We start from the raw sequence: 14,579 nt of genomic DNA, 5'->3' as shown, positions 1-14,579 counted from the left end.
TTTCACATATAAAATTATCACAGTAATAAACAGTTCACATGCATTTGCTAGCTAACTACTGAAATTTACAATATGCTAAAACATTTTGGTATTCTGCTGTTGAGAACTAAAACTGCATGTTTTCATTAAAAAGGAGAACAAAATGTTGAGACATAAAACACAAGTTCTGTTTTCTGGATCAAACCTAAAAGACAGATGCCTAAAACACTGGTGTCAAAGTATTGGTGTGGACAGAATGATAAAAAAATCATCTCACCTTTCACTTAAAATTACTGCTTATCAACTGTAATTCATTTACTTAACAGTTGTTTAGAGACATAGACAAAAGAACTGTGTATCTATGACTGTGCGGTGAAATGCAGAGTTTTAAGTGTAATAGTTCTAAAAGTTTGAAGTGTAATGGTTGAATAGGTAACAGAAAAAGGACATAACTCACTTTTCATGTTGGGTCGGTGTGTCTTGCGATCCCACAGCGTAGACAGACCAGAAAGATGTCCTAAAAGAAATGTCATTTGTTTAGTTTCAACCAGTGTCACGTAGAAGGACTGACATTTAATTCTCAAAATGCTGCATTTGTTCATGTTTTCATTTTTCCTATGAACATATTTGACCACGCTCAGAGAGTAGTACAAAAGACTGTACAAAAACAGAGAAACTAATTGTAAAGCGTGACATAGTTTAGTGGAAAAATATCATTTTACATACTGTATCGACATAAACGAGGAATTCTGTATTCTTTATAGCTAATTGTCTCTTCCTATATGCCTTACACAAATTGACCTTGAATTTACTATTGTGCAAATATAATTCCTGTATAACGATTATGTTTGAATGTTATCTATAGTCTTTACAAGGACATGCAACTTTATAGTTCTTAATGTGTTTGCACTACAACAGTGTGGCATAGTCCCTCTAACAAATCTGACAGAAGAGCAAAAAAAAAAAAAAAAAAATTACAAAGATTTGTAGCACATATAGTAACTTTATTTGAGTCAAAGAAGATGGTGATAACAATTGAAAAACTATAATCTTTAATGTTAAAGGTGCTGTATATAGTTTTTAGCGACCTCTAGCGGTGATGTTTCAGATTGCAACCAATAAGTTTACAAGCGCGTGCTCAAATTTATGAGCGAGCACTGTGGGAAGGAACAGGGGCACGTTCAAGTTCAAAACGGTGCGCAACGTTTTGCTACGGTTTCCGGGTTGAACTAGCCTGGGAAAACCCAGACTACTTCCGGCGAATTTCAATTCTCTCTTCAGGATAGTCTGGAGAAGAGCCCATTCAAACTCATTACTGTGCCGCCGAAATCGCGGCACCAATCAGAAACGTTTGGGGAGGGATTTACATGATGACGACAGCGCAGCGACGCTGAAGGAGTTCTCACGCAGTGAAAAATACATTGCGGAGCAGAGAGGAGACTGACAACACGCTGACAGACAGGACAGAGCAGGCTACTTTTCGGTTACGTTTGATATTAAACATATTAAACATAGTCTCAGCTTTCAAATTTGGTAATTTTTTTTAAAGAAATTTAAACAATAAATACCGTTTTGTTGCTCTTTAATGTGCCGTGACAGATCGCTGTAGAGCATCAGTTAAAGCTGTTCTTGTGAACCGATCATCTCTTCCTTCTAGTTAATTTATAGCCTCAAATAAACATGAACAAACATAAGAAGGAATGTTGTTTTAACCACGGAAAGGCGTCAGTACACTCCGTTTTTCAAGTTCAAAAATCCTCCTATGTTAATCTACTCTCCTGACTGCTTTGTCGGACAAAATGGCGGATGGCGAAGTATGATTGGTCAGATCACCTGTCAATCAAGCTGAGCTACGTCGGTTGGTGACGTCCCTTTGGAAATGATTCGTCTACATAGCTTCCCCAGACCCTTCATCAGTTTCAACTGAGGCTGCGTTCCAGTCCAAAATTGTCATGCCCTTCACTTGCTAACTTCCCTTCGTCTCGTTCACTCGGATGTACGTCATTGCGAGTGCCCACTACTGGCGGAAACTGCAATGGGCTGAACTGGAACGTCCTAAAGCACTTGATCACTTGGAATCAGCTGTGGAGTTGATTTATTATTTACATTTTTTTCCCTTTAAGAATTTGTTTAATGCAGCATCCAAATGTTTATAGGTGTGTTTGGGTTGTTTTAAATTAAAAAAAAATTATAATTAATATATCATATAGTTGTCTGTGTGGTGGTGATTAGACGAGATATGCGGTGACGTCACAATCGTGTTGCATTGTGGGACATATAGGTGCCTGAAGTGTACATTTGAAGCAGACTCGCTCCCTCGGTCAAAATCGAGGGAACGAGGGTCTGTCCATATAAACTTCCCTCGTCCACTTCACGAAGTGGAACGCACTTCAAAATGGCGGCAGGGATTCCCCCGAGGGGAAGTGCTTAGGGAAGTTCGCAAGTGCGTGTCTAAAAGTGGACTGGAACGCAGCATGAGAAGGGTCTGGTTTTAACCAGGCTAGGGTTGAACGTCATGTTTCCTGGAAACGGTGTGCAACGGGGTTTGAGATACGTTTTCTCTTGTTTTGTGGGTGTGTCAGAACTGCAGTCCAATCAGCAGCAACATGTTAAGCACGCGGTATTAAATTGAACTCGCACAATGGGTTCAAGGAAAGTAATTTACAAATGTGTTCGAAGGAGCTCGGTATACGCAACAACTGAGGATATTAGAAGACATGTTTGTCGTAAGTTTTATTGTAAAAATATAGGATATCAACATAATGATGTAGTTGTTTATATTTTTAGCTTCATTGCAAGTGTGACATTTGGTATAGAAATAAACAATGGTAATTAAGTGCTTTTCCTAAAAATGAGAAAGAAAATACAGGGTATTAAAACAGTATGAACTACAAATAAAGTCAGTGTGTGAGGCTAAATAGATGTGTTTTACTCTGAATTAAGATGTGTGCTTCCATTTCAGTTTCCACAAATCCCTTCACTCGATTGTGATGTTCTCTTTTGTTCTGGGCGGCAAGTGCAGTAACTGTAACATCAGGCATATTTTGTAGTATTAAACACATATTTATACTGACTTCATCAGGCTCCGAAAATTCTTCACAAAGAATGGCCTTCTCAGCTGCCATAGTTGCAACTCTTGCGTCATCAGAACAGTGTGTTCAACGCATCACCGTTTCTGTTTAAAAAACTGAGACGCAACCAGACGTAACACACAAAGCATCCCACAACATGCTGGAAACTCAGGTAAACTCCCACTGCGACGTTAAAATAATAGGCTACTTTTATCAGCTTGACGTTGAACTATGCTCCATACTCGTACCATGATAAGTATAATGGAACCCTATCAACCGTGCCGAATTTTGCCACTGCAAGCACTACTTCACATTTTCTTCAGGAAATGTACATTCTAGGTTTGTAGATAAGGTTTCTCCATTATTCAAATGCCCTGCCGATGTTGATCCGTGTTTTTTACCCGAAGTTCATCCGATTCACGTCTGGCCTTACAAGCTTCAGCAGAAAAAAAAACTTTTTTGTTTTTTTTGTTTTTTATCAATATGTGGAGTTTGTGTTGGAGTCTGTGTTTTGCTGGGCGCAGGTCGTTTCTTAGTGTTATCAGACATGTCATAAGTTGCATAAGTCATAAGTCCATGTCATAAGTTGCGTATAAGGGTTGTTCCGGAGGGAGGGTTGATGTAAATGTATGGGTTAGTTACGTATAAAACCCGGGAAGTATCTCGTTATAGTCCCATTCGAGTCGTTTTTGTAGGCATTAAACTTCCTGATTTTTAAAAGACAATATCTCCGCTTACGTTGAACTTTCAGCGCAGCAACTTTGCAGATACTGTTCATGCACCAACAGCAACATTACACAGTATTTAAAATGAAAAAAGTGAAATAGCAATCAACGACCCCTTTAATAAAGTTTCCATACACTAATGGTTGTTAGCTTTTTTAATTACTATCCTAAGGCACATCAGCTGGCGAACCATTTGACAGAAAAGGCTTAGGAGTCTATATAAAGAAAGATGAGTTTACACAAACTTTATAGCTATGGCAGCAAGACAGCGAGTACTTGTTTTAAATCAAAGACGGCGCCGTCCGCGGAGCCAGTTAGTGTATGTCAACTATGGCTGGTGGATAATCAGCATACGTTGTGGAGAACATTAAAGGAGAACTCCGGTCAATTTTAACATTGAGCTCATTTTTTTGTACATTTGGAGTGCTGTCAATACAGAGAACAACGTCAAAAATCGGTGTTGCCTACACCGAGTTATTCTATTTTTAAAATTTGCACCCTGTTGACTTCAATGGGGCAAGTACTAAACCTGCTTTGAGCCTCTTAACATCCTTGATGTGTCATTACAAGTGCACAGAAAATGTGAGTGATTCCTTCAGAGTGAACACGAGTGAATCTGACTGCAGTAGATGTGAAAGAAATGTATAAAAATTATGTTATTTAAGCCAGCGCAAATACCTGTGTTTACATCCTGTTTTCGGGTGAAGTCGAAAGTAGTCGATTGCCGAGTTCACGCGCATAGGTTTAGTACCTATGATCACCAAAAACAAAAACGATAATAAATTAGAACACGAAAAAATTACACAAACAGTAAAATTTAATCTAAGTCTATAACAAATTGAAAAAAACACGATTTAAATACCAAAGTAAATATATATATATATAATTAGATCAAGTAACTACCAAGGAGCTCAAACCATACATTTCTTAAAGGGAAAGAGAAAGACAATTTCATTGTTTATACAATTGTATTGGTGATTGTTATTTCATTTGATTCTACAATAATTTTCAATTTTGCTGCAAAGTAAAAGGAAACAATTTAGTACAAGTCATTTTCCTGGTCTGTCTGTTTTTTTGTGTTAATGTGTTTTAACTCATTTTGCCCTCTGTAGCGAATCTAGAGTTCTGGGGCCTCATTTATAAAGCTTGCGTACGCACAAAATGGGGCTGAAAACATGCGTACGCCAGTTCCTGCGCAAAAGGTGGGATTTATAAAGAAAAACTTGACGTGAAAATATGCGCACCTAAACGCAAACTCTGACCCATGCGTACGCACATTTTGGAGACGGAGCAGTTTGGCGACACCGATGGTGAGTTGGAGTTAAATGTCTTTTTGGTCACTTTTAGAATTTAGAATTAAAATTAAACATAATACAGAAAGATAATACAAATAGAATTTCACTCACCAAGCCTGTCACTTGAAGCAAATATCCATTCCTTCTTAAATGTCCGCGCCAGCGAGCGCGTTGGGCCGTTTAGTGAAACTGACGCAGTTTAAATAAATAAAATAATGATTTAAACTATGTTTTACTTCTGATATAAACATTTAGATTAAATATGCTATTCAAATTATGGAGTTAAACACTTAAACATGAAATCATACTGAAAAGTTACAAGATTTTTTTTATATTCAATCAATAGAAATATTTGTTGTGGATGCAATTGTTTTTGAACACATTTTCTGTGGCGTGCTTTAATGTTTTAACCACAGAGATAATTGCTTATCATGATAATACCAGATTGTCTGAGAAAATAGTTTCGTGCAAATAATGCCCAAGGCCTATCTGTTTTCATTAAAAATATAAATCAATTAAAAATACAATTCGGCAAGTGGAAAAGACTTTCTCTGAAATGTATTTTACACTATTTGATTTATGTAGGCTATTCAAAAACAAGGCAAGGATAGACAACCACTTGATTTGTATTAATGTAATGTTTCTTGTACCGTTTATATCATTTGCATATGATTATTCATCATCCACGTGATAACGTTTAAGTTATCACGTGGATGAATAATCATATGCAAATGATATGTAGATGAGGATCTGCATAGTAAAACTAGGCGTTGTAAGCTCCACATATGGTTATTTCGGGTGGAGACGCATGTACGCACAATCTTCCGCTGACTGGGATTTATAAAGTGAATTCTGCGCAGGTTCTGGCGTACGCACGGTTTTATAAGTCTGAATATTTTTTTGCGTACGCCATTTTTGGCTTTTGTGCGTACGTACACTTTTAGTAAGGTTCCTACGCACAGTTTTATAAATGAGGCCCCTGGTCCGTAGTGTGTATTCTGATATACAGATTATACACAAAGAGAAGGAGTAGCTACGGTGCACTACATAGCACTACCTGTTACAGTTAGTGGTGAGCCAGCCAGGAGGGCATTGTAGTATAATAAAAAAAAAACCTTTAAAGACACAAGAGACCAGGAAAATAACTTTAAAATTTGAAGTAGTGCAAATAGTGTCAATATGGAAGTAGTTGAGCTTGAAAACATCATAATTGAAAACTCAGTGATAATTAGTGGACTCACAAATACAGAACTTGATGAAGATCTGACTGATTTTCTAAACAAGTATGGTCATGTCCATAGACACCTTTCCATAGACGATCCCAAATCGCCTTATCATAGGGAAGTCATAGTAGAGTACAGCAGTTGTTCTGCATTAGTGGCTCTTAAACCCTTGTTGTCTTACACTTTCAAGAGCCCGCACAACGTCGCTTATCTCAAAAGGCTTCTGTCAAGTGTCTATATGTCAGCAGTAACTGAGAATGCAACAAACCATTACTTTGCTGAACTGAAAAGAATAGCAAAGCTCAGTGGCAGATCTTTTGATGATCTCTTGAAAGAGCAGCTTCACTCAAGTGCTGCCTCCGTTGCTGACAGTCTGACTTATGCAAACGATCTTGAGTCGTCATAAACGACTGATTCTTCATCTTACATTCCTTTTCCACCCAAGCGAACTGAAATTCAGAAGGAAGACGAATCTCTGATAAAGTTCACAGAGTGGGTACAGAAAGCTTTTCACCCACACTTGAGGCAAAGGATGTGAACCCACCTGAAGTCCAAAGAATGGTCGTTGAGCACATTGTGAAAAGTGATGGAGTTTCATCCTCTAGTAGTGCATCGTTCAGGCTAAGAGTGTTCTCACACAAGAGAAGTTCCTTGTCCTACTGGCGAAGTTGATTATGACACCTGGCGGAACAGTGTAGAGTTAATTCTTCAAGACCCTTCACTGTCTGACTTGCATCGGTCTAGGAGGATCGTAGACAGCCTACTGCCGCCAGCATCTGAAATTGTCAAGCAGTTAGGTCCAAAAGCCTTACCTGTTGCTTATCTCGATATCTTGGACTCCGCTTTCGATACCGTAGAGGATGGGGATGACCTTTTCGCAAAGTTTCTGAATACGCTGCAAAACGCAGGTGAAAAGCCTTCCTTGTATTTGCAACGGTTGCACACTAACCTTCTCAAAGTGATGAAAAGAGGCGGTATTCCTGCTGATGAAGCTGACCGACAACTTCTGAAACAGTTCTGTCGGGTTTGTTGGGACGACACACTAATAGCAAACCTTCAGCTTGAGCATAAAAGGAACCGACCACCCCCATTCCCTGAGCTACTCTTACAGTTGCGCAGTGAGGAGAACAAACACTTTTCCAAAGAAAGCCGCATGAGACAGCACCTAGGCGCACAGAGGCAAAGAGCCAACTCCCATATTGTCACTGCTAATCCTCCTGACCTAGGTCAAAACGAAATGTCAGAAGGAACTGAGGTCGCTGAATTGAAAAGACAAGTTGCCAAGCTCCAGAGTCAACTTGCCAAGCAAAAGAGTATACCGACTGGAAGAAGTCTGTTGCCATCTACCGATGCTGTTCTTGAGCTAAAGCAACAAGTCACAGAGCTCCAGAGTCAGATGACAAAGCTCAGAGTCCAAAAGAACCCATATACAAAGAACAATCCAGGCAAAGTGAAGCAGACAAGCATACACATTCCCAGAGAGAACTCTCCCACAGCTGACCACAAGCCGCATCACCGGCCCAGGCCAGGCTATTGTTTTCAATGTGGTGAGGATGGGCATGTTGCTTCAATCTGCGAAAATGATCCAAACCCGACCCTAGTGACCAATAAGAGGAAGCAATTGAAAGAGCCAAGCCCTATGGGATATAGTGCAGCAGATTAATGGCATATTTCAAGAGAATCGTTCAAATTGGTGTAGAAGCATGAAATTTGGCACAGATACTCTCTAAGGGTCACTCTTTGGGAAAAAGGCGCTGGCCATCCAAAAATTCAACATGGCGGCCATTTTTTCAAGATGGCCGCTATTTCTGTCAAATGCTCATTATGTCAATCGTTCAAACAGTGATGTAGGCATAACATTTTGTGAAAATACTCTCTTCAGAATGTTTTTTTTGGAAAACGGTGCTTGTCCCTCAAAAATTCAAGATGGCAACCATTTTTCAAAATGGGCGCCATTTTTCAAGATGGCCGCCATTTTTCAAGATGGCCGCCATTTTTCTTGAATCCTTAATTTTTTTTTTTTCAAATGGTGATGCTATCATGAAATTTGGTACAAATATTCTTAAAGGAACATTATCATGGAAAAAGATGTGTGCCACTCAAAAATTCAAGATGGCGACCATTTTCAAGATGGCCACCATTTCTGTCAGAGCTCAATTTAATGCAGAGTTCTCAAACCGGTTCCACGGAGGGCCTAGTGTATGCAGGTTTTTGGTCTTTCCCTTCAATTAGTGCCCAATTAAGACCTAGACTACCAGGTGAGGGGAGATCTTAACCAATTAGTGACCTACTCAATCAGTTTGGTTCAAGGTGAAAGAGAAAACCTGCATACACTAGGCCCTCCGTGGACCCGGTTTGAGACCAATGATTTAATGTGTTAAGGAAGGTTTTGTTTAATAGAGTGAACGTCATTACACAACCAGGGCACACTGGTGACTTCACTGCTGTGGAACTCAGCATGGGATTCAGTTTCAGCTAATCTAGTTTTACTTTCACTGTAGTTCTTAACTAGTAGTAATAGTATAGCTAAGTTTAGTGTCCCTAAACCGCACCCGAAGTGACAGGTTGTGCCAGCGTGGGAGAGCCGAGCCAAGGGTAAGCGGGGCAATACATGACTTGTTCATGTATGCTTACCTGGAAGGTGTACAGATCACACAGGACTTAAATGGCACTGGATGAATGATCGGGCTAGGTGTAGGTGACCCGTACCTAGTTGTATCCCATACCTGAATGTGTACTATGTCTATGATTGAGGTGGTAAAAGGATAACCCCTCGGCCTTAATCAGACAACAAACCTCCAAAATGGCAAATGAAAATCCCATGTCAGCCAAGAGGCCAACTGATTGGATGAAATGTTGTCTTTGTCAGACAGACACAAAGGAACCCCTCCAATCACCACCTACCCATCATGTTTCTCAACAAGATGGCTATAAAATGATTGCCACCAACATTCCACTCTTTCACAAGATGAACAAAATGCCAATGACCCTGGACCTGGAACGACTGGATGAAGGTGGTGGTATAGAAGCTACTTTGAGAAGGAACCAAGCGAAGTATCACTACAATTGTCGACTTCGGTTCAACAACACAAAGTTACTTCGTGCCCAGAAGCAACAATCCGATGCTCAATGTAGTGAGACAGATGAAGGCCAAACAAAGCATCCCAGAACCATGATGCAGAAAAGTCTAGATGATCAGGTTTGCTTTTTTTGCGATAACATATCTCCTGAATCTGACCTACGTCAGGTAATGACACTGCAACTGAATGACAGACTACATGAATGTGCACAAACACTGAATGATGCTAAATTATTGTCTCAACTAAGTGGTGCTGATGCCATTGCACAGGAGCTGAAATACCATCATTTGTGTCTCATTCATCTTTACAACAGAGAGAAAATCCACCTCAGAAGGCTTGAGAAAGAGTCACAGAGTGAAACGATTCAACCAGCCATCTTTCTTATGGCTCTTTCTGAACTGGTCACCTATATTGTTGAAACCAGTCTTAATTATGATGGTCCTTCCGCCTTCCCTCTCGCAGATACAGTGGGGAGAACAAGTATTTGATACACTGCTGATTTTGCAGGTTTTCTCACTTACAAAGCATGTATAAGTCTGTAATTTTTATCATAGGTACTCTTCAACTGTGAGTGACGGAATCTAAAACAAAAAAACAGAAAATCACATTGTATGATTTTTAAGTAATTAATTTGCATTTTATTGCAAGACATAAGTATTTGATACATCAGAAAAGCAGAACTTAATATTTGGTACAGAAACCTTTGTTTGCAATTACAGAGATCATACGTTTCCTGTAGTTCTTGACCAGGTTTGCACACACTGCAGCAGGGGTTCTGGCCCACTCCTCCATACAGACCTTCTCCAGATCCTGCAGGTGTCGGGGCTGTCGCTGGGCAATACGGACTTTCAGCTCCTCCAAAGATCTTCTATTGGGTTCAAGTCTGGAGACTGGCTAGGCCACTCCAGGACCTTGAGATGCTTCTTACGGAGCCACTCCTTAGTTGCCCTGGCTGTGTGTTTCGGGTCGTTGTCCTGCTGGAAGACCCAGCCACGACCCGTCTTCAATGCTCTTACTAAGGGAAGGAGGTTGTTGGCCAAGATCTCACAATACATGGCCCCATCCATCCTCCCCTCAATACGGTGCAGTCGGCCTGTCCCCTTTGCAGAAAAGCATCCCCAAAGAATGATGTTTCCACCTCCATGCTTCACGGTTGGGATGGTGTTCTTGGGGTTGTACTCATCCTTCTTCTTCCTCCAAACACGGCAAGTGGAGTTTAGACCAAAAAGCTCTATTTTTGTCTCATCAGACCACATGACCTTCTCCCATTCCTCCTCTGGATCATCCAGATGGTCATTGGCAAACTTCAGACGGGCCTGGACATGCTTCGGCTTGAGCAGGGGGACCTTGCGTGCACTGTAGGATTTTAATCCATGACGGCGTAGTGTGTTACTACTAAAGGTTTTCTTTGAGACTGTCGTCCCTGCTCTCTTCAGGTCATTGACCAGGTTCTGCCGTGTAGTTCTGGGCTTATCCCTCACCTTCCTCGTGATCATTGATGCCCCACGAGGTGAGATTTTGCATGGTGCCCCAGATGGAGGGAGATTGACCGTCATCTTGAACTTCTTCCATTTTCTAATAATTGCGCCAACAGTTGTTGCCTTCTCACCAAGCTGCTTGCCTATTGTCCTGTAGCCCATCCCAGCCTTGAGCAGGTCTACAATTTTATCCCTGATGTCCTTACAATGCTCTCTGGTCTTGGCCATTGTGGAGAGGTTAGAGTCTGTTTGATTGAGTGTGTGTACAGGTATACGGGTAACGAGTTCAAACAGGTGCCGTTAATACAGGTAATAGGTGGAGAACCGGAGGGCTTCTTAAAGAAAAACTAACAGGTCTGTGAGAGTCGGAATTCTTACTGGTTGGTAGGTGATCAAATACTTATGTCATGCAATAAAATGCAAATTAATTATTTAAAAATCATACAATGTGATTTTCTGGATTTCCGTCTCTCACAGTTGAAGTGTACCTATGATAAAAATTACAGACCTCTACATGCTTTGTAAGTAGGAAAACCTTCAAAATCAGCAGTGTATCCAATACTTGTTCTCCCCACTGTTTGTGCAACCTGTACCAGTAGCGTATCCTTTTTTCTAACAGTGGCCCTTCCTCTCTGTGGACTACACCTTGCCGTGGTGGAGAGGCTTGTGTATGAACTCCATTGAACCTGAGAGCTATGCCGGCGGGGATTTTATATCCCTGGCAAGTTTAACTAAGCTGGACAGGTCAAAGAAGAGGAGGCAGACAAAGCAGACATTATAACTATTTGACAGAAATGGTGGCCATCTTGAAAATGGAATTTTTGAGTGGCACATACCTTTTTCCAAAAGAGTGTTCCTTGAAGAGTATTTCTGCCTAATTGTATGCTTGCATCACCATTTTAACAATTTAAATAATTAAGGCGAGACACTACGGGTGAATAGGGTAAAAATAAAAAAAACTAGCAGATATCACTATGAAACTTTCCCAGTTGATTACCTACATTAAGATGAGAAAAAAATGTAACGAAATCTACGTATTGAACGAAATCTAAGTATTGGATAAAGCCAGATTAAAAATTATTTTTTCATTGTGTTCACATATTAGATGGGGAAAAAATACAGAGGTATTTATGGATATCTACTTTTGTTATCCTGTAAATCACAATACTGTCAATAGCCTTAAAAAATGATTTTCGCCATGTTTTTTGGAATAAAATGTTATATAAATCAGGCTAGGAATAATATATTTACAGATCCCTCTGTAAATGTCTTCATAATATAACTAGGTACAAGACTGGAAAGATTGGTGTATATAGGTGCTACTGAAGTGGAGATTTCAGACTTGGAGTATGAGAGAAAGGTCATTTTGAGAAAACGGGCTTTAAAGATTTATCATCTGACAATGAGATCGCGCATTCAGCCCTTTTACTTTCACGATTGGTTGCTGATAAAAAGGAAATGACCATATTTGGATCCGACAGCATTGTACAGTGAAGAGAGAGCTTTCCAGCAGTGCCTGTGAAGACAGAGAGCAGACAGAGATCGCGGATCGGCGGGAGGATTTACAACGACAACTTTTGTTGAATTTACGCGAAACAGACAAAGTGTAGTAAAATAAAGATCTAAATGTGTTTTTTGGACTTTTTTCACCACAGTCTGAAAGAAGACATGTTATTGAAGACAAATATCCAAAAATCTAAAAATTGACCAGTAAAAAAAAAAAACAATGTTTTTGCCTGCCCATGTCTCACCTTAATATTCGACAGGAACAGTGGCCACCTTTAAAAATGGCGGCCATCTTGAATTTTTGAGGGACAATCATCTTTTTCTATTAACATGTCCTTTAGAGAGTATATTTGTATCAAATTTTATGCTTGGATCACTGTTTGAATAATTGATATAATAAGCATTGAATAGCAAAATGGCCGCCATATTGAATTTTTGAGTGGCCAACGCCTTTTTCCAAAATAGTGGCCCTTAGAGAGTATCTGTGCCAAATTTCATGCTTCTATACCAAAGTGAACGATTTTTTTACTAATCTGCTGCACTAATAGTCAATATAGTCCGAGTGCCTCAGGAACTTTAAACGCCGTCCAGTCCTTGTAGAGAGACGTACGAGGGCTGTCACTTGTCAAACTACTCTCAAGAAGTCAGCGAATATAAGCAATCTGAACTCTCATGGAAAATGGCGTCCAGTTGGCCTACCCAAAGGATTAATCGGCACAAAGTGCACTGCTCAAGTGAACATTGAGGGAAACCCTTGTCCTTGTCTACTCGACACAGGGTCTCAAGTGATAACCATTTCCCAGTCTTTTTATGAGCAAAATCTGTCTTGATTAAGCATCACTTCTTTGGATAACCTGCTGGAAATAGAAGCAGCAAATGGTCAAGCAGTACCTTACCTCGGTTATGTTGAAGTGAAAATCACATTCCCCATAGACTTCCTTGGGTCTGACGTTGAAGTATCAACTCTTGCTTTGGTGATTCCAGAAACTGGTGGCACTGCCCAGCCAAAGGTGTTAATAGGGACGAACACTTTGGACCTTGCATATGACAAGCACCTTGAAACCAACGATTCAGTTTGTCAAGCTGTTCCATTTGGCTACAGAGCCGTGATTCAGACCATTGAACACAGACGCCAGCAGAAAGTAAACAGTAGCATAGGAATTGTTAGGCTCCCTGATGTTACTCCTACTGTTGTTCCTGCAGGTCACAATATCGTTCTGGAAGGAGTGGTGAGTGTTAGAGGACAAGTAGGAGAAAAATGGGCTGTGATGGAGCCTCCTTCATGTTCACCCTTTCCTGGAGGACTGCTAGTTGCCAGCTGCTTGCTAAACTTACCTCAGCATCCATCACGCAAGGTTCCAGTGGTGTTAAAGAACGAAACAGAACATGACATTATCATCCCTGGCAAGAGCGTGGTTGCAGACATACATGCTTTGCAAAAAGTAATGTCACACAACGTTCAATCTGATTGTTCAGTGTCAAGTGTCCCTGAAAAGTCTGACAAAGAACTCTGCTTTGACTTCGGTGATTCCTGTCTGCCAGAGGAGTGGAGAAAGAGAATCACTCAGAAACTGCGCACCATGCCCGAAGTCTTTGGGTCACATGACATGGATGTTGGCCAAACAGATAAAGTGAAGCACAATATCAAGTTACACAACGAAACTCCTTTCAAGCATAAAGCAAGACCAATTCATCCTAACGATCTTGAAGCTGTCCGTCGACACCTAGAAGAATTTCTTGAAGCAGGTATCATTCGTGAGTCAGAATCCCCTTTCTCTTCTCCTATCGTGGTAGTAAGGAAGAAGAATGGCGATAAAAGACTTTGCATTGATTACCGCAAGTTGAACATTCAGACCATCAAGGATGCATATGCCTTACCCAACTTGGAGGAAACCTTTTCAGCACTTTGAGGTTCAAAGTGGTTCTCAGTGCTCGATCTCAAATCTGGGTATTACCAGATCGAAGTAGAAGAGAAAGACAAACCCAAGACTGCCTTCGTATGCCCATTGGGCTTTTGGGAGTTTAATAGGATGCCTCAGGGCATCACTAACCCTCCCAGCACATTCCAAAAGCTGATGCAGAAGTGCATGGGTGACATCAACCTTTCAGAAGTCTTGGTGTTCTTGGACGATTTAATTGTCTTCTCAGATACTTTAGAAGAGCATGAGAGACGTCTTATTCATGTTTTGGGACGCTTGAAAGACTATGGTTTAAAGCTTTCA

This window comes from Scardinius erythrophthalmus, assembly GCF_964197995.2.
Source record: "Scardinius erythrophthalmus genome assembly, chromosome: 15".
In the NCBI taxonomy this organism is placed as follows: domain Eukaryota; kingdom Metazoa; phylum Chordata; class Actinopteri; order Cypriniformes; family Leuciscidae; genus Scardinius; species Scardinius erythrophthalmus.
The sequence above is the reverse complement of the archived record's forward strand: the minus strand, read 5'-3'. Positions refer to the sequence as shown.